Raw genomic sequence first — 27,861 nt, forward strand, 5'->3', positions numbered from 1 at the left:
CTTTAGTTCTGGATTCCCCCACAGCTACAATGAAAAAGGTTCCTGGCTTCAGCAAATGATCCCTGGCTGATTCTCTCACGCTCTTTTGCGTTATCTCGCGCACTCACTTTTTCTCATCTGTCCTGTAAGAACCTGTGTTTGAATTTACCTTTTTTGTCAAGGGATGTATTTATGGGAATGTTGCAGGAAATTGGAACAACTCCTTTGTTAAGTTGCAGGATTGTTGTGTTCATTGGGTTTTCAAACAAGTGTTATTCTAAATTCTATTTTCTTTTTGTTTGTGTTTCATTTGGTGGTGTGTAAATAAGTTCTGTTTGACCAGCTGCATCACTCCTGGGATATTCACTCCACATCTGCCTAAAACAACTAGCAAGGTTACAAATGTTTTGAGAGGTCAAGCTTTAAAATGTGGACAATGCCCAGTGCTCTGCTTTCTTCAATCTTATTTATCACTTCTTCAAAAACCTCAATCAAGTTAGTGAAGCATGATTTCCTATGCACATAGTCATTTTGACTATCCCATATTTATTCTTGCCTTTACATGTAAATTCTGTCCCTCAGAATTCCCTCCAACAATTTATCGACCGCTTACGTCAGGCATAGTTCCCTGGATTTTCCTTATCACCTTTCTTAAATAATGGCACCACATTCAACACCTTCCAGCCTTCCGGTACTTCACCTGTAGATATTGATGATGTAAAATTTCTGCAGGGGCCCTGCAATTACTTCCCTAGCCTCCCACAAGGTTTTAGAATACACCTGATCAGGGCCCAGGGATTATCCACCTTCATGTGATTTAAGACATCCAGCACCACCACCTCTGTAATATGGTTTTGTAGGCAAAAGTGAGGACTGCAGATGCTGGAAACCAGAGTTTAGATCAGAGTGGTGCTGGAAAAGCACAGCAGGTCAGGCAGCATCCGAGGAGCAGGAAAGTCTACATTCGGGCAAAAGCCCTTCATCAGCCCTCCACCTCCAAACGGACCCCACCACCAGAGATATATTTCCCTCCCCTCCGCTTTCCGCAAAAACCGTTATCTCTGTGACAAACTGGTCAAGTCCACACCCCCCAACAAACCACCCTCCCATCCTGGCATCCTCCCCTACCACCGCCATCCTGATACCCTCCCCTGCCACAGCAGGAATTGCAAAACCTGTGCCCACACCTCCTCCCTCACCACTATCCAAGGCCCCAAAGGAGCCTTCTACATCCATCGAAGTTTCACCTGCACATCCACCAATGTCATTTATTGTATCCGTTGCTCCAGACGTGGTCTCCTCTACATTGGGAATACTGGATGCCTCCTTGCAGAGCGCTTCAGGGAATATCTCCGGGACACCTGCATCAATCAACCCCACTGCTGCTCCAGACGTGGTCTCCTCTACATTGGGAATACTGGATGCCTCCTTGCAGAGCGCTTCAGGGAATATCTCCGGGACACCCGCATCAATCAACCCCAGTGCCCTGTGGCCCAACATTTCAACTCCCCCTCCCTCTCTGCCGAGGACATGCAGATCCTGGGCCTCCTCCACCACCGCTCCCTCAGCACCCACCGCCTGGAGGAGGAATGCCTCATCTTCCGCCTCGGAACCCCAGGGCATCAATGTGGACTTCGCCAGTTTCCTCATTTCCCCTCCCCCCACCTCACCCCAGTTCCAACCTTCCAGCTCAGCACTATTTGCCCGAATGTAGATTTTCCTGCTCCTCGGTTGCTGCCTGACCTGCTGTGCTTTTCCAGCACCACTTTGATGTAAAATATGGTTTTGAATGTATGCCTTTTTTGGTTGATGCGTTGAATATGGGATATTGTGTTGCAGCTGTACATTGGTTAAACCACTTTTGGAATACTGCATTCAATTTTAGTCTTCCTGTTATAGGAAGGATGTTGTGAAACTTGAAAAGGTTCAGAAAAGATTAACAAGGATGTTGCTGGGTTTGAGCTATAAGGAGAGGCTGGTTGAAACTTTATTGCTGGAACAGCACAGCAGGTCAGGCAGCATCCAGGGAACAGGAGATCCGATGTTTGTTCAGAAAAGATTAACAAGGATGTTGCTGGGTTTGAGCTATAAGGAGAGGCTGAGGCTGTTTTCCCTGGAGGTTTAGAGGCTGAGGGTGTGACCATATAGAGGTTTATAAAATCATGAGGGGCATAGATACGATGAACAGCCAAGGTCATTTTCCAAGGTTAGGGGAGTTCAAAGCTAGAGGTCATAGGCTTAAGATGAGTATGGCAAGATTTAAAAGGGACCCAAGGGACAACTTTTTCACACAAAGGACAGTGCATTTATGGAATGAGCTGCAAGAGAAAATGGTGGAGTCTAGTACAATTACAACATTTAAAAGGCATCTGAATGGGTATATGAATAGGAAAGGTTTAGAGGGATATGGGCCAAATGGGACTTGATTAATTTAGGATATCTGGTCAGCATGGACGAGTTGGACTGAAGGCTCTGTTTCTATGCTGTACATCTCTAGGAGACATTTAAAAACAACCAAATAATTGGCAGTGGTCATTGCTTTTGAAAACAAATGGCTTTGATTAATGTGATGTTTTTGAAGACATAGTAATCCAAACTGATGATGGATGGAAGAAACCTGTTGGATACAGTGCCTTTAGTAATCTTTGGTACGTGCCACAAGGGGAGTTCCTTTACAAACTGAAGTCAGTTGGTATTCCAGATACCACATGTCCGTGGATTGGGAACTGGCAAAAAGAAAAGAAATTAGAAATTGCATAAGGGGAAAGCTATAATAGGGGAGATATTGCATGGGGTGTTCACAGATAAATACTAGATCACCTCTCCGTATTAAATTATCTTACATTGGAGTCTCGATGCAGATTGATTCATGATGAATCGCTGCAGCCTGAAACGTTTAATTTTCTGCTTCTCGGATGCTGCCTGACCTGCTGTGCTTTTCCAGCAACACACTCTGTACAGCATAAAAACAGACCCTTTGGTCCAACCTAAATTAATATAGTTGCATTTTCCATTTAAATATAGATAGGATAGTGAAGAAGGCGTTTGGTATGCTTTCCTTTATTGGTCAGAGTATTGAGTACAGGAGTTGGGAGGTCATGTTGTGGCTGTACAGGACATTGGTTAGGCCACTGTTGGAATATTGCGTGCAATTCTAGTCTCCTTCCAATCGGAAAGATGTTGTGAAACTTGAAAGGGTTCAGAAAAGATTTACAAGGATGTTGCCAGGGTTGGAGGATCTGAGCTACAGGGAGAGGCTGAACAGGCTGGGGCTGTTTTCCCTGGGGTCGGGGAGTCCAGAACTAAAGGGCATAGGTTTAGGGTGAGAGGAGAAAGATATAAAAGAGACCTAAGGGGCAACTTTTTCATGCAGAGGGTGGTACGTGTATGGAATGAGCTGTCAATTGCAGCATTTAAGAGACGTTTAGATGGGTATATGAATAGGAAGGGTTTGGAGGGATGTGGGCCAGGTGCTGGCAGGTGGGACTAGATTGGGTTGGAATATCTGGTTGGCATGGACAGGTTGGACTGAAGGGTCTGTTTCCATGCTGTACATCTCTATGACTCTATGAAGTTAACAGGGTCAGTGCACCGAGGAAACAAGACTTTGAACAAAAATGCTTGATCAGGTTTATTGTCTGCGTGATTGTTAGTCATTTAAATACAGATAAGGTACTTCATGTTAGATGTCAAACTAAAGGGTCTGATAGAATTTGAGCAGAAAGTTTAAAGAGACCTTGGTATATACGAATCGTGACTTAAAGGCCAGACTTTTGAAATGTCAACTCAGATTTTTTCAATTGACTGAAACAAATGAGGTGAGAGGAGAAAGATTTTAAAAATACATGAGGGGCTTTTTTTTTAATTTTAAGAGTGGTTTGTGTGTGGAATGAACTTCCAGTGGAAATGTGGATGTGTGTACAATTACAATGATTAAAAGACATTGAGATAAGGTTGTCTGTTTGCTCACTGAGCTGGTGGATTTGTTTTCGGACGTTTCATCACTATTCTGGGTAACATCAGTGAGCCTCTGGTAAAGTGTTGGTGTTCTACCCCACTTGCTATTTGTGTGTCTTAGTTTGTTGTGGTAGATGATATAATTTCCAGTTCTGTTTCTGAGAGGTTGCTAAATGGGATCCAAATGTTCGTTAATGGAGTTCCAGTTTGAATCCCAGACCTCTAGGAATTTCCACTTGTGTCTTTGTTTGCCCTGTTCCAGGAGGGATGCATCATGCTAGTCGAACTGGTGTCTCTCATCGTCGGTGCGTACAGTTGCTAGTGATAATTTGTCATGATCTTTGGTGGCCATTTGGTGCTCATGTGTCCTAGTGGCTAGTTTCCTGCCCATTTGACCAATGTAATGTTTGTTGCAGTCCTTGCAGGGTATTTTGTATATTATGTTTGTTCTGCAGGCTGTGGGCGCGGGATCCTTTTAAATTCATCAGTTCTTTTCCATTCAGGTTTGTGGGCTACTATAATGCCTAGGGACTGGAATATTCTGGTGGTCATCTTTGAAATGTCTTTGTATGGTAGCTTGACTAGAGTCTCTGGGTGTATTGTGCCTTCCTGTTTAGGTCTGTTGTGCAGGAATCGATGGACTGCGCTTATTGGGTAACTGTTATTCCTGAATACGTGTATAAGTGTTTCTCCTCTGCTTCTTGTAGGTCTGGGGTGTTGCAGTATGTAGTGGCTCATTTGAATAGTATCCTGATGCAGTTCCATTTCTTGGTGTTGGATTTCTGTAGTTGAGTATCTGGTCGTGTATGTGTGGCTTTCCTGTAACGCTGATCTGCAGTTCTCCATTGGCTTTTTGGTCTACCGTGACATTCAGAAAGGGGAGTCGGTTATTATTCTCTTCCTGTTTGGTGAACTTTACCATTAAGGATGTTGTTTGTGTTTGTGGATTTCTTCTAGTTTGTCGCGTTTTGTGGTGATAAAGGTGTCATCCACATAGCGGACCCAAAGCTTAGGCTGGATTTTGGGAAGGGCTGTTTATTCTAATCTCTGAATAACTGCTTCTATTGTAAGTCCTGATATTGGTGATCCCATAGGTGTCCATATGATTTGTTTATATATCTTGTCGTTGGTGAGGTGGGTTGTAAGCCACAGGTTCAGTAGTTTGAGGATGCTTTCCTTGCTGATGAAGTTGGCGCTGTCGGGTGTTTGTACCTCTGGTTTGTCTAGCAGTGAAGCTAGTATTTCTTTGGCTAGGGTGATGTTTATTGATGTGAATAGGGACCGTTGTGTTGAAGGAAACCATGACCTTGCTGTTCTTTCCCTTGGTATCTTTTGATGTTAAGGAATTTCTGGGTGGAGTGGGTTGAGTCTTCTACCAGCTGTTTTAGTTTTTGTTGAAATTCTTTTGTTAGCCTGTATATTGGTGTGCTGAGAAATGAGACTATGGGTCTGAGGGGAGCCCTTGTTTGTGTACCTTTTGGTAATCAGTAGAAATAGGGTGTGTTGGATCTTTCTAGTCTCATTCTTTGGACCCCATTTACCAACCTCTTACAAACAGAACCGAAAATGATATTGCCCACCACAACAAACAAAGGCACATAAATAGCAAGTGGGACAGAACGTCAATGTTTCACTGGAGGCTGTCAATGACTTTACCTAGCATGGTGACAAAACGTCTAAAAACAAACCCACCAGCTCAGCGACCAAACCGACAACCTGAGCTACAAATTTTCTCCAAGATCTCAAACATTTAGATAAGTGCATGAATAAGAAATGTTTGGAGGGACATGGGCTAAAGTTCAGGCAGGTGGAACTAGTTTAGTTTAGGATTATCGTCAGCATGGACTGTTTGGACGAAGGGTCTGTTACTGTGTTCTTTGACTCTTAGTGATGGTGTGTAGGAAATCACACATTGGGTTCTCAGTGTAAGTGTTCACCAATCATTTTGTCTCTGGAGATTGCAATACACAAGTTTAATCTGGGATATATTGCCACATCAATTGAAATTCAAATGCCAAAAATTATGTCTTTGTCAATCTGCATTTGGTGTACAGAATCATCAAATTTAGCAGCAGAGGAAGAGGCCATTCAACCTGCTTTTTCTGCTGGCTTTTGAAAACAAACTGTCTCATTTTGTTTCACATCTCAGTGTTTTCCCACTTGTCCCTGCAGCTTTTGTAAGTTCCAATAAAATCTGATTCCAGAACCATTTTAGGTAGTGTGTTCTTCATCTTAATACACCTCCAAGTGAAAACATTTTCCTTCCGAGCTGTTTTCAATTAATTTAAATCTGTGACCTCTTGTTTTATAAATTCTCAAGGATCGGGTTCGCAGGAGAGTAGTCTGACACAGACCAGGAGAAAAGAACTGAGAGACGAGTTTGCTAGAATATAAGTATTTTATTCCCTGCAGTGTCGCCTCAACCAGGTCTCGTACTTACAACGGGTCTGGTTTATACTCACTCTACATGTTACCGGAACTGGGAGCCGTCAGTTCTCGTAGAGCGGTTGCCAACAACCCACGCTCGGCGGTTAAACGTAACCCCGGAGCAGACTCACCGAACTGGAGACTTTTCCAGCTGATATACTCTTTTCCAGATATAAACATTCATGTGAACAGCAGAGCAAGGCTAAAAAACACATTCCATTCTGGTTACATACAGATAAGAAGATTCACACGGGACTAAGCAACACCTCCATTCCGGTTAGATTCACACATGTATTGGGACATAATTTTTAACCGTTTCACCACATTCCACTGCTTGGCCCAATACATGTGTTACACTATGATTCACACATGTATTGGGACATAATTTTTAACCGTTTCACCACATTCCACTGCTTGGCCCAATACATGTGTTACACTATGATTCACACATGTATTGGGACATAATTTTTAACCGTTTCACCACATTCCACTGCTTGGCCCAATACATGTGTTACACTATGATTCACACATGTATTGGGACATAATTTTTAACCGTTCCACCACATTCCACTGCTTGGCCCAATACATGTGTTACATTATGAGCACACATGTATTGGGACACACCACATTCCACTGCTTGGCCCAATACATGTGTTACATTATGAGCACACATGTATTGGGACACACCACATTCCACTGCTTGGCCCAATACATGTGTTACACTATGATTCACACATGTATTGGGACATAATTTTACACCACATTCCACTGCTTGGCCCAATACATGTGTTACACTATGATTCACACATGTATTGGGACATAATTTTTAACCATTTCACCACATTCCACTGCTTGGCATTCCGGTAACATATTCATGCGAACAACAGGGCAAGACTAAGCAACACCTTCCATTCCGGTAACATATTCATGCGAACAACAGGGCAAGACTAAGCAACACCTTCCATTCCGGTAACATATTCATGATAAGATTCACACATGTATTGGGACATAATTTTAACCCTTTCACCACACCTCTACTTACTCATTCACAGAACAGAAATGCTATTTTCTTACTTGGTCTATCAAAAGCCCTTGTGTTTTCTGGTGGAGTGGATAGAAAGTACCCAAATAAATCACTCTTTCATTATTCTGCTGTAAGGAAAGAAACCACAGCTGCTTCAATGTCTCCACATAACTGAATTTGTGTGTTCTTGGCATCATTATAGTGAATCTCCACTCTACACTGTTTCAAGGCCTTGATTTCCTTTCTCAGATTTGGTGCCCAGAATTCGCTATGATATTCCACCTGAAGGCTGAACAGTATCTTGTAACTAATTCATATGACCATGTCGCATTCAGTGTCCCTATTTATAAAGCTGTATTTCCCATACAATTTATTAACTGTTTTAGCAACTTATTCTGATATGTTTAAGGATTTACGTTATGTGGCCTTCGATATCTCTGCTCTTGCACCCTTCTCAAAAGAATATAATTTGGATTATACTGCATTATCCAAATGTCTCCACATTATTCCCTTTCAAATGGATCTTTTGACACCAAGTTAGACTGAATCAACAATTTGTCTTTTGGTCTGGCTATGTCCTCTTGAGGTCTATTATCTTGTTTGCTATTTTGTAAATTCTTGTATAATCTGCAAACTTTATAATTGCACTCCCTATATTCATATGCAAATCATTTATCTATAAGAAGGTCCTGCGAGATTCTAGTTTTCCAAATAACCTGGAGTGGATCCTTTCTTAAGTTTCTTAAATAGACTCCCTTCGAGTTACCGCCTTCAGTTTTGCTTTCTAAAAAGAATTCATGGGATGTAGGCTTCTTTGACTGTGCCAGCATTTATTGCCTGTTTTTCACTGAGAAGGTGGTGCTGAGTTGCCTCTTGAACACAAACTGCGCATTGGTGTACATTCACTCTCAATGCTGTTATGGAGGGAGTTCGAGGATTTTGACTCAGTGAATCGGAATGAACAGCCAAACAATTCCAAGTTAGGATAGTGATTTGGACAGGAGCTTCAACGTGGTGGCATTCCTAATTTCTCTTGCTCTTGTCCTCGGTGGTACTGGTCATGGTTTGGAAGGTGCTGTCTTTGTGCCTTGTGAATTTCTCCACTGCATTTTGTATATGGAACACACTGCTGCTACTGAGTGTCAGTCTTGAGGAGAATGAATGTTTGTGGATGCGCAAACCAGATGCTTTGTCCTTGGTGGTGTCAAGCTCCTTGAATGTTGTTAGCCATGCATTCATCCAGAAAAATGAAGAACATTCCATCACACTGTTGACTTGTAGATGATGGACAGGGTTTGAGGAATCAGGAGGTGAGTTGCTTACTAAGATTCCTAGTCTCTGACCTCTTGCACCCTCAATATTGATGTGGCTAGTCCACTTAGTCCCCCTCACCCCCTTTGCAGTCAGCTGTTTTGCCCATGTTTAAACCAAGGGTACAATGAGGTCAGGAGCTGAGTGACCTAAGAAGAACACAAACTGAGCATTGGTGTGCAGGCTATTGTTAAGTAAGTCGCTACTTGTTAGCACTGTTAGTGACTTTTGTATTGATGATCGGAGTAGTTGTTGGGGCAGTAATTGGCTAAGTTAGGTTTATTTTGGGTTTTTCTGTTCAGGACTTACCTGAATAATTTTCCACATTGTTGGGTTGATGCCAGCCCTATAGATGTTCCTCGCAAAGCTGTTCTAGTACATGGCAGTTTTGGAGGATAAACCTTCAATAATATTGCCAGAATGTTGTCAGGACCCATTGCCTTTGCAGATTTCATTCACATATGTGATGCTGCGGACCTCAGAAGATTGCATTGGATTTCCTTGGCACTTCTAGCCGAAGATGCTTGCAAATGCTGGGCTCCTCCATCATTGATATGAATATTTGTGGAGCATTCTCCTTCGTGAAGTTTCAGTGGTTCACCTTTCACCACTGGAAGGACTGCAGAGCTCAGATTTGATCTGCTTGTTATAAGATCATTTAGCCCATTCCATCACCGTGTTTATGCTGTTTGGTATGTAGCTAGTTCTATATGGCAGCTTCATTCAGTTTTTAGATGTAGTGCTTCACGTGGCTTGTGCCCCTCCACTCTTTATTGCACTGTCTTGGTTTAGCAGAGAATATGCCAAGCTATGAGATGAAAGACAATATTTGAATACAATTCTGTTGCTGGTGATGGTTCATAGTATTTTATCGATGTCCAGTCTTAAGGTGTTAAACCTGTTTGAAATCTATTCCATTCATAATGATGGTAATGTCCCACAACGCAATGGTGGATATCCTTGTTGTGAAGTTGGAGTTTTGTCTCCATAAGGACAGTGCGGCAATCACTCTTACTGATATTCTTACAAATAGATGCATCTCCAGCGGGTAGACGGGTGAGGATGATGTCAAGTTTTATTTTCCCTGTTGCTGGCTCCCTCACCATCTGCTGCAGGCCCATTCTAGCAGCTAATTGCTTTGAGTCAGTGAACCCAGTCAATAGTGGTGCTACTGAGCCCTTCTTAATGGATGAACATTGAAGTCCCTCACTCAGAGTGTATTGTATTAACTTGCCACACTCCATGCAGCCTCCAAGTGGTGTTCAACATGGAGGTAAACTGATACATCAGCTGAGAGGGAAAGTAATTGGTTATCAGCAGAAAGTTTCCTTACCTAGGTTTGACTCGATGATATGGAACATCATGGGGTCAGGATTTAATATTAAGCAGCCAACTCCCTTAGCATTCCCAAATCACTGCCTCTGGATTGTAAATGGCTGTTCCATCACCTCTGGTGAGTTGGTCTTGTCAATAGGGCAAGACACACTCAGGATGGTGATGGTGGTGTCTGGGTCATTGTCTGTAAATATGCATTAGTTATGTTTTCACTAAAATACATAGCTCAGGATAAAATTTACTTAAAGATTAAAATAAGATCAGTTTCTCAGATCATTGCAGACCTGTTGCTGCCTGACCATTTTCTCTCTGAAGATAAAATTCAAAGCCAGGTTCAACAGCCGTGATGGTTTATGTAGATAAATGGTCAGTGTTTGTCTTTTCAGATGGGGAAGAGGGAAAAAGTGTTTTGTTTCTCACTAATTCACTTGTAGATTACCTAAACTCTGGCAAAACAAGTTATTTTCTGAATACCTTTCACTTTTGTGTTCCCTTGTCAAAGAATGATTCTAACAATATCTGTCAGAATTTTTGGTGACTGTGTGCCAAATGTCTTTTCTCAGCTAAACTTCATACAGTTCAAAACTAAAAATGGCTGCTTGGAACATAGAACATTACAGCGCAGTACAGGCCTTTTGGCTCTCTGCATCAATCCGTGGAACTAATCTGAAGCCTACCTATCCTACACTATTCCATCTTCAACCATATGTTTATCTAATGACCATTTAAGTGCCCTTAAAGTTGGTGAATTTACTACTGTTGCAAGCAGGGTCAGAGATGCAACTGTAGTAGACTCATTCAGTTTAAATGCGTTTAAATGGTCCTTGGATAAATTATGGTTGAAAATGGAATAATGCAGGATAGATGGGTTTCAGAAGGGTTCCACAGATCGGTGCAACATCGAGGGCCTAAGGGCCCGTACTGTGCTGTAATGTTCTATGTTCATAGCAGCTATTTTTAGTTTTGAACTGTATGAAGTCGAGCTGAGTAAAGATACTACCTCCAGACTTCTGTCCTACATCTATCACCCCTCAATTTAAAGCCATGTCCCCTTGTGCTAGCCATCACCATCTGCAGAAAAAGGCTCTCGTCCGCCTGATCTTATCACCTGATTATTTTGTATCTCAATTAAGTCACCTCTCAAACTTCTTCGCTTAACAAAAACAGCCTCAAGTCCCTCAGCCTTCTTAACAATCCTGTCAGTCTGGGTTGAAGAAGGGCTTATGCCCGAAACGTCGATTCTCCTGTTCCCTGGATGCTGCCTGACCTGCTGCGCTTTTCCAGCAACACATTTTCAGCTGTCAATCTGGGTGGCAACTTTCAGGAGTCGATGTACATGGACACACAGATCTCTCTGCTCATCCACACTGCCAAGAATCTTACGATTAGCCCAGTACTCTTTGTTGTCCTGTTTCCGCCACTGTCGAAGCAAAATGCTCAAGAGAAACAGTATGGTTTTACCTCCTTCATCTTTATTCTGGGCCCTGGAGGGAGAGAGAACAATTGCCCATGTGCACAGGGACATGAGTTCTCGATTCTCTCTCTCAAGCAGCGGTTTCTTACTGAATTATATGGTCATTTTACAGGAAGGAGCATCCAGATAAGGCAAAATACATATTGATTGGGTGACCTTTGCCATCAGCGAGTGTCAATTGTAAAGATTAACCCATTTGTTGTTACACAATGAATAACTGGCTTCACATGATGAATACTTTTCACCTTGTTGTTAAATGCTTCCAATATTGTTAAATGGCTCTACATAATGAATGATTTTCCACCTTGTTAACCCACCTTGTTTCCACCTTGTCTCTAGCAACTCATTGTTAACTGCAAGTTCTTAGCTGATCTGAGTCATGCTCAGCTGAGTCTCTTGTTTCACACAACTCAGAACTTAACTCTTTCCCTACCTGCTCACATTCTCATCTTTATTTCTGTTGCTCCTTCCAAAATGAATCGCCTCGCACTTTTCCACATTAAACTCCATTTGCCACTTCTCAGCCCAGCTCTGCAGCTTATCTACATCCCTCTGTAAACTGCAACATCCTTCAGCACAATCCACAACTTCATAGACCTTAGTAAATTTGCGGATGACACTAACACATCCTTCTACTGCCTCATCCAGGTCATTTATAAAGGTGACAAACAATAGTGGACCCAAAGTAGATCCTTGCGGTATACCACTGGTAACTGAACTCCAGGATGAACATTTCCCATCAGTCACCGCCTTGTCTTCTTTCAGCTAGTCAATTTCTGTTCCAAACCGCTAAATCACACTCAATCCCATGCCTCCGTATTTTGTGCAATAGCCTACCATGGGGAATCTTATCAAATGCCTTACCGACCTGTTTGGTCACCATCTCCAAGAACTCGGTAAAGTTTGTGAGGTACGACCTACCCTTCACAAAACCGTGTTGACTATTCCTAATCAACTTATTCCTCTCCAGATGATGATAAATCCTATCTCTTAAAACCTTTTCAAACACTTTACCCAAAACCGAAGTAAGGCTCATTAGTATATAATTACTAGGGTTGTCTGTCCTCCCCTTCTTGAACAAGGGGACAATATTTGCTATCCTCCAGTCTTCTGACACTATTCCTGTAGACAATGACAACATAAAGATCGAAGCCAAAGGCTCTGCAATCTCCTCCCAGGCTTCCCATCTGGCCCAGGGGACTTAACTGTTTTTATACTTTCCAGAATTGCTAACACCGCTTCCTTGTGCACCTCATTCCCATCTTGTCTAGTAGCCTATATCCCAGTATTCTTCTTGACAACATTGTCTTTTTCCAGTATGAATACTGATGAAAAATATTCATTTAACACTTAGAGTCATTGAGACATAGAGATGTACAGCATGGAAACTGACCCTTTGGTTAACTCATCCGTGCCGACCAGAAATCCCAACCTAATTTGGTCCCACATGCCAGCACCTGGCCCATATCCCTCTGAACCCTTCCTATTCCTATACCCATCCAGATGCCTTTTAAATGTTGCAATCGTACTAGCCTCCGCCACTTCCTCTGGCAGCTCATTCAATACACGTACCACCCTCTGCGTGATAACGTTACCCCTTTCGGTCCCTTTTATATCTTACCCCTCTCACCCTAAACCTATGCCCTCTAGTTCTGGACTCCCCCAACCCAGGGAAGAGACTTTGTCTATTTACCCTATCCATGTCCTCGTTCCACACACACAGACCAAGTCCTAAACTATGAAAGTAACCACCCCAACACACACAAACGAAGCTGCATCAGGACACTATTCAAAAGGGCCACAACACACTGCAATACACCAGAACTGCAAAAAGAAGAAGAGGAACACCTATACAAGGTATTCGCCAAAAACGGATACCCGCGCAACTTCATCAACAGATGCCTAAGAGAAAGACCACGGAACGAGGACATACCACAACCAAAAGGACTAGCCACACTACCATACATCAGGAGCATCTCAGAACTGACAGCCAGACAACTGCGACCCCTAGGACTCATAACGGCACACAAACCAACAGCCACGCTCAGACAACAACTCACCAGAATGAAGGATCCGATACCCAACATGAGCAAAACTAATGTAGTGTACAAAATACCATGCAAGGACTGCACAAAACACGATATAGGACAAACAGGAAGACAGCTAACAATCCGCATACATGAACATCAACTAGCCACGAAACGACACGACCAGCTATCCTTAGTAGCCACACACGCAGACAACAAGCAACATGAATTCGACTGGGACAATACTACTATCATAGGGCAAGCCAGACAGAGAACAGCCAGGGAATTCCTAAAGGCATGGCATTCATCCACAAACTCCATCAACAAACACATCGACCTGGACCCAATATACCAACCACTACAGCGGACAGCTGAAACTGACAACCGGAAGCGGCAGGGACAGACCACTATAAACACCGGAGGAAACATCAAAGAAGCGCTTCGCAGGAGGCTCCCAAACGTTTCGTCCCCTGGCCTAGCCAGGGGACGAAACGTTTGCAACAAAAACTCCCAGCTCGGCGAACAGAACCACAACAACGAGCACCCGAGCTACAAATCTTCGCACAAACTTTAAATAAGTGTAAATCCTGTCCCTCAGAATTCTCTCCAACAACTTGCCCACCACCAACGTCAGGCTCACTGGTCTTTAGTTTCCTGGCTTGTCCTTACCACCTTTCTTAAACAGTGGCACCACGTTTGCCAACCTCCAGTCTTCTGGCACCTCACCTGTGACTATTGATGATACAAATATCTCAGCAAGAGGCCCAGCAATCACTTCCCTAGCTTCCCACTGAATCTAGGGTGCTGGGGATATGTCCACCTTTAACCGTTTCAAGACATCCAGCACTACTTCCTCTGTAGTATGGACACTTTTTAAGATGTCACCACCTATTTCCCTACATTCTATATCTTCCATATCCTTCTCCACAGTAAACACTGATGCAAAATACTTGTTTATTATCTCCACATCTCCTGCAGCTTCACAGAAAGGCCGTCTTGCTGATTTTTGAGGGCCCGTATTCTCTCCCTAGTTACTGTTTTGTCCTTCAGGAGAATCCAAAGGGATTTTACAAATATATTAATTCTATTTGCGAAAGCTATCTCATATCCCTTTGTAGTCCTCCTGATTTCCCTCTTAAGTATACTCCTACTGCCTTTATACTTTTCTAAGGATTCGCTCGATCCATCCTGTCTGTTCCTGACATTGGTTCCTTTTTCTTAATCAAATCCTCAATTTCTCTAGCTATCCAGCATTTCCTTTCACCCTAACAGGAATATACTATCTCTGGATTCTTGTTCTCCTTTCTCCTCGGACTCTACGCACAACTTCCCACTACTGTCTTTGATTGGCCCTAATCTTACTCTAGTCATTCTTTTATTCCTGAAATAGCTATGGAAATTCTTAGGGTTTTCCATGATCGTATCTGTCAATGACTTTTCATGTCCCCTCCTGGCTCTTCTTTGTTCTCTCTTTAGGTCTTTCCTGGCTAGCTTGTAATTCTCAACCTAACTCAGCCTTCATGTCTCATCCTAACATAAGCTCTCTTTTTTTAAAAAATATATTTTTATTGGAAAAAATAGGTTTTTTTTAATATTACAACAAGTACAAAACAATACAATTCAAAACAGTACAAAAAACTCAAATAAAAAAAATCCTCAACCACCCTCATGTACAAATGTATATAGAAAAATATAGAATAAAAAACCACAAACTAGCTATTTAATTAAATAAATAAATAACCAACAACAAACTAATAAATGGTAATAACTCAGCCCAGCCAAACAAAACGCTCATATGTTCACAGTTCGTCCTCCCTGGATATTGGACTCTTAAAACACAATAGTTACCTGTTAGTGTGGCAGATAAATCTGTGTCAAGGTATTCCAAAAAGGCTGCCAGGTCTTGTAAAAATTCCCAGTTTTGTGGTGTACCATATTTGTGAGAAAATCCAGGGGAATATGCTCCATAACAAACTTCCGCCAACCCGACAGCCTAGGGGTTTTTTTCGGATATCCAACCTAGCAAGATATTCTTTCTTGCGCAGAACGTGAGAATATTGAAAAGTTTTTTTCTTATGCATGTCTGCAAGAAATACAGAGGGCAAGCCCAAAAGGAGAGAGAGAGGGTCCTTCTACATTCTTCCTCTTGATAAGAGATTCAACTTCTTTAGTAAACCATGGCTCCCTCACTCTACCACTCCCTCCTCCTGACAGGTGCGTACTTATCAAGGACACTCAGTAGCTGTTCGTTGAATAAGCTCTATGTTTCAATTGTGCCCATCTCCCTGCAGTTTCCTTACCCATCCTGTGCATCCTAAGTCTTGCCTAATCGCATCATAATTGCCTTTCCCCCACCAATACCTCTTGCCCTGTGGTCTTTCCCTTTCCCTTTCCATCACTAAAGTGAACATAACTAATTGTGGTCACTATCACCAAAGTGCTCATCTACCTGCCCTGGTTCATTACCCAGTACCAAACCAATATGGCCTTGCTCCTTGTTGACCTGTTTACATACTGTCAGGAAACCCTCCTGTACACACTGGACAAAAACTGACCCGTCTAAAGTATTTGAACTATAGTGAAACTTCAACATGCATGTTCCTAAAAAAAAGAGGCAATGAAGTTGGCCATGCTGGAATCCCTTTGAAGTAGCTTTCCTGATTTTTTACCATTACCATAGGAACTATAATTCTTCATATCTTTAAAAGATTCCTTGGACGTCCTGGAGAAGTCTTGTGTTTTAATGACTGTGATCAGTTCCAAAATTAGAGTCTGATAAGATGTGAATAAACAAAACTGAAACACATTAAGTGTCTGTAGTTCATTTTTGAAAAGGATTCTTAAGTTTAAAAGTTCAAGAGAAAAATAAAGACCTTAAAAATTATTATATTTTACTTACATGTTCGTGACACGTACTTACTAAGTATTATTTTATTTGTGCAACAATTGAGCTTGACAAAAGAACAAAAGCTCAGTTGTGCAAGGCAGTTTTGAGAAAGGTGGTAGGACACTTGGTGAATAGGCAACAACATGTTATCATTGACAACAACATATTTTCTTAAGTACCTGAGGCCAGTACACTTTTAAGAAACAATTGCAGGCTGTAAGGAGGAGATGGCAGGGCTTTTACTTCAAAAATTTGGGGGAAGGGAGTGGGTGATAGCAGGGGTATTCCCTAAATTCATCTTGTTAATAGTTAACGAATTACAGAATTTACAGAATTGTTATATTGCAGAAGGAACAAAGAACAGTACAGATTAGGAACAAGCCCTTTGGCCCTTGAAGCCTGCTCCAGTGCATTTTTCCGTTCAATGCAAAAACTGATTTGGAAGTACTGGGGTGGACAAAGTTAAAAATCACACAGCACCAGGTTATAGTCCAACAGGTTTATTTGGAAGCACTAGCTTTTGGAGCGCTGCTCCTTCATCAGGTGGTTGTGGAGTATAACATCGTAAGACACAGAATTTATAGCAAAAGTTTACAGTGTGATGCAACTAAAATTATATATTGAAAAAGACCTGGATTGTTTTTTAAATCTCTCATCTTTTAGAATGGGCATGTTGGTTTTAGTCCTTTCATATGTATATCCCAGACCTTTTTTTTTTAAAAGTTACATTCTCAAGCAAACTTTAGCAATAGCTGCCATGTCAACCTAGACAACATATTAAAGGTGTGAGGTACCCTGTGTGAAGCTGTCTGTGTCCAAGTGTTCAGTCTGATTCTATTTCTGAAAAAAGGATTTACAGAATCTTCCATGGATTCATGTAGTTTTTGAGCAAAATAAAATGTAATTCTGCAAGTACAAATTCACCTCACAAACTTTGTGTATATGTACGCATGCGGGTGGGTATGAATATCGGTGACTGTGTGTGTGTGTGTGTGTGTTGTCACCTTTTACTGTGACATGAACCCAAGGTTCCGGTTGAGGCTGTCCCCATAGGTGCAGAACTTGGCTATCAGCCTCTGCTCGACCACTTTGCATTGTTGCCTGACCCATACACTCGCTCAAACCCTCTCTCGTGCGCAAGCTCTCTCTCATACACTCATACATGCACACCCATACTGTCACCCTCTTACAGACTTATACCCCTTTACACTTTCACTCTCACACATACACACACTCTCTCACAGACATTTATACCACACACACACACACACACACGTTTGTGGGGTGAATTCGTATTTGCAGAATTATATTTTATTTTGCTCAAAAACTGCATGAATTCATGTAAGATTCTGTAAATCCCTCTTTCAGAACTAGATTCAGTTTGAACATTGGGACACAGACAGCCTTACACCTTAAATGCATTGTCTGGGCTGACATGGCACCTATTGTTAAAATTCACTTGAGAATGTAACTTTTTAAAAAAAAAGGTCTGGGATTTATTTATGAAAGAACTGAAACCAACATGTTCATTCTAAAAGATGAGAGACTTAAAAAAAAAACACAATCCAGGTCTTTTTCAATATATAATTTCAGTTGTGTCACAATGTAACTCTTTGCTATAAATTCTGTGTCTTCCGATCATATATTCCACAACCACCTGATTGCGAGTGCTTCCAAATAAACCTGTTGGACTGTAACCTGGTGCTGTGTGATTTTTAACTTCATACTAAAACTGCCTTCACTTACAGGATCTGTTTCCTTCTGTTCCCTTCCTATTCATGTATTTGTCCAAATGCTGCTATTATCTGCTGCCTCCACCACCTCTGGCAGCACATTCCAGGCACTCACCACCCTTTGCCTCATATATCTCCATTAAACCCCCTCCTCCCCAGCACCTTGAATCTGTGTCCCCTAGTAATTGATACTTCCCTGGGGAAAGCCCCAAAACGTTCCACTCTCTCCATGCCATTCACAGTCTTTTAAACCTCTATCAGATCATCTCTCCATCTCCTGGATTCCAGTGAAGAAAAACCCAGTCTATCCAACCTTCCTTCATAGCAAAAAATTCTTAAACCTTTTTCTGTATCCTCTCCAAATCAATTGCATCTGGTAACATGGTGACCAGAACTGTACACCATTCTCCAAGCAGCCTAACTGAAGTTCTGTAAAGCTGTGGCATAATTTGCCTATCCTTATACTCAATGAAGGCAACCATACCATAAACCTTTCTGAACACTTTATCTACCTGCGCTGCCACCTTCAGTGATCTGTGGACCTGCACATTCCAATCCCTCTGCATATCAATTTTCCTAAGGGTTCTGCCATTCACTGTATAATTTCCATCTGTACTTGACCTTCCAAAATGCATCACCTCACATTTGTCTGGATTAAACTCCAGCTGCCATCTTTTTGCACATGCATCCTGCTGTATCCTCTGAGAATCTTCCACCAATTTTTGTATTGTTGGCAAACTTACTAATTAGACCAGCCATATTTTCTGTCAAATCATTTATGCAGACCACTAACAGCAGAGGTGGAATACCACTAGTTTCAACTCTCCATTCTGAAAAGTTACCCTCATTCTCCTATGACTCAGTCAGTTCTATAACAATCTTGTCAGTGCACCCCTGATGCCACGTGATTTCACCTATTGTACCAGTCTGTCCTGAGGGATCTTGTCAAAGGCTTCACTTAAGTTCATCAACTGTTTTTCCCTCATCAATCATCTTCGTCACCTCCTCAAAAACTTGATCAAGTTAGTGAGGCATGACCACACCCGTACAAAACTATGCTATCGCGAATAAGTCAATTTGCTTCTAAATGTGTATAGACCTTGGCCCTGAGAATCTTTTCCAATAATTTCCCTGCCACAGCTGTGAGGCTGGCTGGTCTATAATTTCCTGGATTATCCCTGGTACACTTAAACAGTGGAATAACATTGGCTATTCTCCAGTCCTCTGGGATCTCACCTGTGGCCAAAGAATTTACATAGATGTCTGTCAATGCTCCAGCCATTTGTTCTCTTGCCTCCCTCAATATTCTGGTATAGATCCCATCAGGATCTGGGGACTTAGTACTTTTTTAAGACTCACAATTTCACACTCCCTTCCCTGAGATCATCCTCTACCAATTCTTTCTCTTTGGTGAATGCTGACACTAAATATTCATTTAGGACCTCACCCTTGCTTGTCTAGCTCCACATACTGATTCCCTCCTTTGTCCTTGTGTAGGCCAACCCTTTCATGGCTACCCTGTTGCTTTTTATATATGTGTCAAAAGCCTTGGTGTTCTTCTTTAATCCTGTTTGTTAACGACCCCATTTAGTCCTTCTAATTCCTTGTTTAAGTTCTTTCCTACTTTCCTTTGTATACTTAAAGGTGGATTTACCCTCAGACAGCTGCATCCAATCAAAATTCTGCAGTTCTTGTCTAATATTGTAGTTCACCTTCCCCCAATTTAATGCTGTCACCTGAGGACTGCTCTTCCTATAGCTTAAAACTCAGTATTATGGTCACTAATCCTCGAGGAGAAAGTGAGGTCTGCAGATGCTGGAGATCAAAGTTGAAACTTTATTGCTGGAACAGCACAGCAGGTCAGGCAGCATCCAGGGAACAGGAGATTCGACGTTTCGGGCACAGGCCCTTCTTCAGGATTCCTGTTAAAGTTTCAACTTTGATGCAGTGATATTTGATTGGAACTTTGGTCACTAATCCTGAAATGCTCCCCTACTGCAACTTCACTCACCTGGCTGGGCTCATTTCCCACAATCAGGATTAGTATAACCCCCTTCCTAGTTCACATACTGTGTCAAGATACCCTCCAGAATGGACCTTATAAATTCTGACTAATGAACAAATGATAAATATGCATTGTATTTGCATATAGGAGAAAGAAATGTCCTATTTAAGATTTAAAACAGGTTTTTATTTATACAGAGAATAACTTCTGTATTCTAAATCTAAGTCTAAATCAAAATTAGTTCGGAAGGTTTTATTTGAACATTGCGTGGTTGGGGAATGAAGCAATAGATAACAGAAGCTAGTTATATTCTGTAAGCATTGATATTTAATTATTCCAGGTCTTTGGTTTTGCTCCTTTTGCTGAAGTTTGGTACAAAGTCAGAAGAGAGAAGGCTATTTAACTATCATTTGGCTGTCAGTTATTGTTCTGTCCACTAGAATTTATCAAATGAATAGGATCGAATTCCATGATCAACATTGGCATGTTCTACATATAATGAAAGGATCGTATTCTATTTTTCACTCATTGCTTTACTGCTCACTTTTTTTTTGCGAAGTGCGGTCAACTGGAAAATATGGTGCAAAGCTATTTTTATCAGTTCTTATTCTGATTTGACAGGTTTTAGAATATTTTAGTGTAAACTGTGTTGGTTCAGTTCTTCAGAGAAGATTCCTCCTGCTGATTTGAAATTAATGATCTAGCAGGAATAAAACCAATAGCAGAAACCAGAACTAGTTTCGAAAGGGGGGTTTCCAATCAAATATCACTGCATCAAATAAGGTAACAATAGCTAACAGGTGCAGCCGAGGAAATAGAGAAAGAATTTGACACTATAAATAACCAGTAATTTTTGTTTGTTGATCAAGCTTTTATAAAGGTCATGGATCTTTGAGGGATCATTTTAGATGTGAGTATCTATGGCAGTGAACCACTAAACACATATTTCTGATAACTAAGTAATAAGTAAATGTTTAATATAGTTAAATACAAATCCAGCCTTTTTGGGATCACAAATTACAAATGACGACAGTAAAACTTTTCCATTTCAAGCCTACGTTACTTATATCGAAAACAATCTTACTGACTCACTTTTTCTAATTTTGTTTGTAATTTGATTAATGTTAATCATTTATATGATGTTTAAGCATGTATGTGTTACTGAGGAATTATCCATTATGTTTCTATTTAAGCAAATATAGATTACAGCACATACAGCACGTACCTCACAAAAGTATTTCATTTTCCTGTCAACATTATTGTCATAAATCTGTGCTGAATAGGCACAAGGCCAAGAAGGTTTGTTAAAACCTCTCGTTGAATTTAAAAATATATATAATTGTAAATTACTGAGGACAGAAATACAAAGGATATCAGTCAATTTCACAGAATCATAACAGCATGGAAGAAGTCAGTTTGGCCTGTTGTATCTGTACCAGTTTTCTGTAGGTAAAAGGAATTAATCCAATGTCACTATGATCTGCTTCTCCCTGCAGTCCTGTACATCCATCCTCCACAGAAAACAATTCAATTCCTTTGTGATTGTCTTTATGGAACCTAGGCTACTGAAGTAAGTAAGGATACAAATTTTGGAAGCCCTGACCACCATCTTTCAATGCTCCTTGTATGTGATGCTGTTGTCAAAGGTCTGAATGGTTAAAAATGCAGTACTTCTGTTTTTAAAAAAAAGCGGAGTACTGAGGTCATGTTGCAGTTGTATAAGACTCTGGTGCGGCCACATCTTGAGTATTGTGTGCAGTTTTGGTCGCCATACTAAAATTAAGGGGGGGGTAGGTATAGGACAGATGTTAGGGGTAGGTTCTTTACTCAGCGAGTCGTGAGTTCATGGAATGCCCTGCCAGTAGCAGTGGTGGACTCTCCCTCATTATGGGCATTTAAGCGGGCATTGGATAGGCATATGGAGGATAGTGGGCTAGTGTAGGTTAGGTGGGCTTTGACCGGCGCAACATCAAGGGCCGAAGGGCCTGTACTGCGCTGTATTGTTCTATGTTCTATGTTCTATAAACCTTCAAAGTTATGTTCAGTCAGGTTAAAGTCAGCGGTAAGAAATATTTGGAGACTGTAATCTGGGCATTTGAAAATTGTGTATTAATAAATAAAAATGTGTTGAAATAAAATTTGACTCATTGATTGTGTTCCTTAAAGTGATGAAGAAGATTGGGAGCGGTGTAATTGATGTGACGTGCTGGAACTTTCAAAAGGCATTTGACAAAATATCACATGTTAGACCAGTTTGACAATTTATGGTGTATGGTATTAAACTGTCAATGTATAAATATCAATACATAAATTTAAAGTTCACATTACATGAAACTAAGAATTGCAGTAAATTATGAGGATAGTAGCAATTTCTGGCTTTACGGGTCGAATATGGAAATAACTTGATTTTGTTTTGACAGAAGAAATGAGAATAGACAGTAAAACAAAATAATGCCATTGTAAGGGATTTGAAGGAACAAAACCTAATGAAGCAGTACAAGAAAGCTGTTTAAAGCAAGTGTAATCCTTGGCTTTTAATCGACAAAAATAATGAAAGTTTTGCAGGTAACAGCAATTAAGGAGCAGAGACAAAAAAAAGTGATCTTGCATAGGGAGCTTGACAAGTTTTGCAATATTGATAATCATTAGCAAATAGACTTTGATCAATATAAACTATTAAATATTGGAAATCAGAGTGAGTCATGTGTACTCCATGAAGATACACTTGCTAAGGGATATCTGAAAATAACAAGTTGACTGGCAACTGCTCATGTCCGGATGATATTTGATGGAAAAAAAATCAAATAATTAAGATTTATTACAAATTAAGTCCTCCTAGGTCCTGCTAAATTTCTAAAATGCTTTGATCAGTGAGATGAACTATTTTGGATAAGACAGAGGCAGTTATTTAGGTTTGGGAGGAGTTATGGAGGATGATAACAAGACTACTCTGGCAGAATGAACTTATGTTATCAACTTGATATGTTAAGTTACTCAAACTCAAAATGTGCATCTCAACATTTCCAATAAACTAAACATTTTCAAAAGTAAACCAAAATCTTCAGCTCTTCCACGTTGGTGAAATGAGCACGTCTTATTTTGTAATATTATGTAGGTCCATATTACGAATCATCTTTTGGGAAAAATACTTTAATTCATTATTGTTTAGACCTGATAAAAGAATATGAGAATAGCACCATTTATCATGCATCTTAACTTCAAAACAGTGATAATTATAGGGAAAAGAATAAATATGGAAAATTAAAATTTGAGTACAATGTCTGTTTTGCATTAAATGATTCTGGGTAGTTTAACACCAGTTTCGTGAGAAATAGTGTAGCACAAAGCAAATAGTGTACTAAATATATAAAGTTTTTTTTTGTTTTAAAATCATTGCCTATAATTTAAGGTGTCTGGATTAACCGCATTTCAAGAAAGGAATTGCTGCACACTGCATGGATTGTAACATTTCTTCCACTGTTATACTCTTGGATACTTTAATGAGAACTTCTATTGTGGAATATACAGTTGGGTACTTTGAAAGAAAAGAGTTTCAAGATAATTTTGTAGTTGTGTTTACAACCTTTTTCTTTACAAAGCTATATTTATTGGCAGTCTGATCCTAGGATCAGACACTTGAAGTGTGACATGTGGTTCAGACTATTGATACCTGTCAGCTATTTGAATATACCTTTAGGATACCTTCAGGGATGAGAGAATGTCTGTCTGTAAAATAGGGTGGGTCCAATTTGGGTCCAAATTTCCTTTGTAAAATGGAGTTATTACATCAGAGTTGGCAATGGCTCATGCATTTTATCAATAGAAGAGGCAATTATATGAACATGACTGTGAAATTTCAAGTTCATGGAAAAGTTCATGTACAGATTTGAGGAGAACAGCTGAACATACTTGAGTATCTGAGTGTATCACATGGAAAACAAAGGTAAACAATTCAAAAACTTGTCTGTTCCAGACTGTCATGATGTAACTAAAGACATGATTTCTGTGTATCCTGCCACTAGCTTTGTTATCCCCCAGGAAAGGCAAAAATAGTTATATCTCTCAGTCAATTCAGGAAAACATATGTGGGAAATTCCACTCTGATCCTGTACGGTGATTCAAAACAAGTTCAGCAGATTGGTGTTTCATTCCCAATGTCTTGCCTAGCTTGTACATGTAGTTATACTAGCTGTACATGGAACTCATTTTTGCTTCATTTTTAATAGTCGTACCACATGAGCTGGTAAAATATTCTATGTACTGTTAACCTATATCTGAAGAGAGAAATATCCTGACAAACAACAGTATAGCACATGAACGGGACCTTTGGCCTCCTAAGACTGCACTGACACATGATGCTTTCTAAACTAAAAACCTTCTGCCCCTACATTCCTTTATTTCCAGCCTATTCAGAAATCTTATCAAGATGCCTAATAGACATTACTATTGTATACATCTCCAGTACCTCCTCTGGCAGTACATTTCAGGCACTTAACACCTGCTATGTTTTTAAAAAAAACTTACCCATCACATCTCCTTTAAACTGACCTTAAATCTATGTCCCTTAGACATTGACATTTCTATCCTGGTAAAAGGACTCTGACTATCCATTCTATCCACGTCACATATCATTTTGTATACTTCTATCAGGTCACCCCTCAGCCTCTGACATTCAACTTAAAACAAACCAAATATGAATGACCTCTCCTCATAGCTAATACCCTCTAAACCAAATCACATCCTTATAAAAACTGAAAGAACTCCAGATGCTGTGAATTGGAGACAAAAATAGAAATTGCTGGAAAGGCTCAGCAGGTGTGGCAAGAAATCAGCTTTGATGTTTTGACTTGAGTTCTGAGGAACATCCTGGTAAACCTGTTTCTGTACCCTCTCCAAAGCTTCCACATCTTTTTGGTTGTGTGGTGACCAGAACTCCGTACAATATTCCAAATTTGGCCTAGCTGAAGTTCTGTACAGCTGCAACTTGTCAATTTTTATACTCTATGCCTCAATTAATGGATGCAAGCATGCTATATACCTTCTTGATCATATTGTCCACTTGCATTGCCACTTTCAGAGAATTGTGGACCTATATATGTAGATCCCGCTGTATGTTGATGCTAGTAAGCGTTCTGCCATCCCTCCTGCATTAGATCTTTTAAAATGCATCACCTTGCATTTGTCAAACTCTGTCATTTCTCCGCCCAAGTCTGCAGCCTATATCCTGCTGTATTCTCTGGCAATTCATCTCACTATCTGCAGCTCCCAGAATCTTTGTGTCAACTATCCCATGTGACTTAACCTTTTGTATTAGTCTGCCATGAGGGATCTTGTCAATGGGCTTTGCTAAAGTCCATATAGAAAACATCTACTGCCCTGTCCTAAGTGACTTTTGTCACTTTCTCAAAAAACTCAATCCAATTTGTGAGATTTGATCTTTCTTGTGCCAATCCCACATGTTGCCTAACACTATTTAGTACATACATTTCCAAATGTGAATAATTCCTGTCCCTAAGAATCTTCTCCAATATTTTCCCTACCACTGATGAAAGGCTCACTCGCCTGTAATTTCTTGGATTATCCCCATTGCCCTTCTTGACCAAAGGGATAACGTTGCCTATTCTCCAGTCCTCTGGGATTTCTCCTGTTACAAAAGCGTATCCCTTTACCAAGATTTCATACAATTCCCCAGCAATTTCCTCACTTACTTCCCTCAATCTCTGATAGAGCCCCTCAGGCTCTGGGGGCTTGTCCATCTTAGTGCTTTTTAGAATACCCAAAACCTTTATTTTATATTGACATGCCCTCCTGAGACTCACCACACATCATGACCTTCTCCTTTGTGAATACCTATGCAAAATATTCTTCAGGACCTCACCCACTTCTAGCTCCAAGCGTAAATTACCTCTTTTGTCCTTGAGTAAACCTACTCTTTCCATAGCTACCCTCCTGCTCCTTACATATGTGTAAAATGCCTTGGAATTTTCCTTAATTCTAGATTAGAATGGTGCTGGAAAAGCACAGCAGATCAGGCAGCATCCGAGGAGCAGGAAAATCAACGGTTCGGGCAAAAGCCCTTAATCAGGAATACAGGCAGAGTGCCTACAGGATGGAGAGATAAATGAGAGGACGATGGGGGTGGGGAGAAAGAATCTGGTTTCCAGCATCTGTAGTCCTTGTTTTTACCTATTTTCCTTAATTCTGTTTGCCAAAGACATTTCATGGCCCGTTTTAGCTCTTCTCCTTCTTTGTTTGAATTATTTCAGTTTATAAATCTTACATGTGCCTCCTTCTTTTTATTTTTGACTAAGCTATAAATATCCCTTATCATTCAAGGTTCCTGAAACTTGCAATCCTTAGCCTTCATTTTCATAGGAACATACTTGTCCTGAACTCTAATCGACTGGCCTTGAAAAGATACCTACGTGCCAGATGGGGATTTATCCTCAAACAGCTTGCCCATTTGTTCTCCAGTTCTTCCCAAATACATTATATTGTGGTAGTTACCCTTCCCCAGTTTAATACTTTCACCTGAGAAGTACATTTATCCTTATCTATAAGTAACTTCAAATCTGTAGATTTGTGGTTACTGTTTCCAAAATTCTCCCCCACTGAAACTTCGATCACCTGTCTGGGTTCATTTCTCAATATCAGATCTAGCATGGCCCCTTCCCTAGTTGGACTACTTGCATATTGTTTCAAAAAAATCTTCAGTTCCTCACATCTAACAAATTCTTCCCCAACCAACCCTCTGGTACTAAAGCGAATCCTAGTCAATATAGGGGAAGTTAAAATTGCCCACCACAACAATTCTGTTATTTCCACATTTTTCCATAATCTATCCACATATCTGTTCCTCTATCACTCACTGACTGTTGGGAGGCTTGTGGTACAATCTCATCAAAGTGATTGCACCCTTCCTATTCCTGAGATATATCAATGTGGCCTTGCTGGATGAGCTCTTCAAGGTTTCCTCCCTCAGTATAGCTGTGATATTCTCCCTAATCAGAAACGCATCTCCCCCACCTCTTTTACATCCCCCTGTATCACACCTGAAACATCTAAATCCTGGAATGTTTAGCTGCCAGTCTTGTCCCTCGCTCACTCCAGACTCAGCAATAGCTACAACATTATAGTTATATTTATTAATCCAGGCTCCAAGTTCATCTGCCATATCTAAAACAAATGCACCTTTGACCATCAAACCTGCTGTGTTCAGTAACCTGCCCCTGTCTGTTCTTCCTCTTAGCTTAACTGACCTTAGTTTCTAACTCTTCCTTTTGGTCATCTTACCTGCTAGCCTGCTGCTCTGGTTCCTGCCACAGTAGTTTAAACCGTCCCAAGTGGTACTACCAAACTTTGTTCCAGGAAATTGGCACCCTTCCAGTTTACGTGTAACCCATCCTTGTTGTACAGGTCCCACCTGCACTGGAATACAGCCCAAATGACCCAAATACCTGAAGCCCTCCATCTTGTGCTAGCTCTTTCGACACATATTTAACTGTACTATCTTCCCATTCCTAGCCACTGCTGGTGTTCACTCCCAGGTTCAATTTCCTTCACTCTGTTGCTGACACTCCATCTGTCGTATATCAGAGAGGAAGCAAGTTACCTGGACACTTTGTTCCAGACATCAGTTACATCCCTTAGGATAACATCATCTAATTTGATTTATGGAGGAGAGGTGAGGACTGCAGATGCT

At 40.8% G+C, this 27,861-nt stretch overlaps 2 protein-coding genes across 4 annotated transcripts in view; one reads left to right on the plus strand and one right to left on the minus strand.

The window, feature by feature from the left end:
* idua (alpha-L-iduronidase) overlaps nucleotides 1-27,861 on the plus strand; it is a 262,582-nt gene that overhangs the window by 46,538 nt on the left and 188,183 nt on the right. The window contains exon 1 of one of the 3 annotated variants that reach the window (XM_043674020.1): nucleotides 21,711-21,729. The exons of the other annotated variants lie outside the window; for them this stretch is intronic. The gene's annotated coding sequence lies outside the window, so the exon portion shown is untranslated. Of the gene's footprint in view, nucleotides 1-21,710; nucleotides 21,730-27,861 lie in introns of those variants that run through there. 3 annotated transcript variants of the gene reach the window in all.
* The window catches only part of slc26a1 (solute carrier family 26 member 1), a 66,986-nt gene that overhangs the window by 34,274 nt on the left and 4,851 nt on the right, over nucleotides 1-27,861 (minus strand). The gene's annotated exons all lie outside the window — the stretch shown is intronic.

This window comes from Chiloscyllium plagiosum, chromosome 32, assembly GCF_004010195.1.
Source record: "Chiloscyllium plagiosum isolate BGI_BamShark_2017 chromosome 32, ASM401019v2, whole genome shotgun sequence".
In the NCBI taxonomy this organism is placed as follows: domain Eukaryota; kingdom Metazoa; phylum Chordata; class Chondrichthyes; order Orectolobiformes; family Hemiscylliidae; genus Chiloscyllium; species Chiloscyllium plagiosum.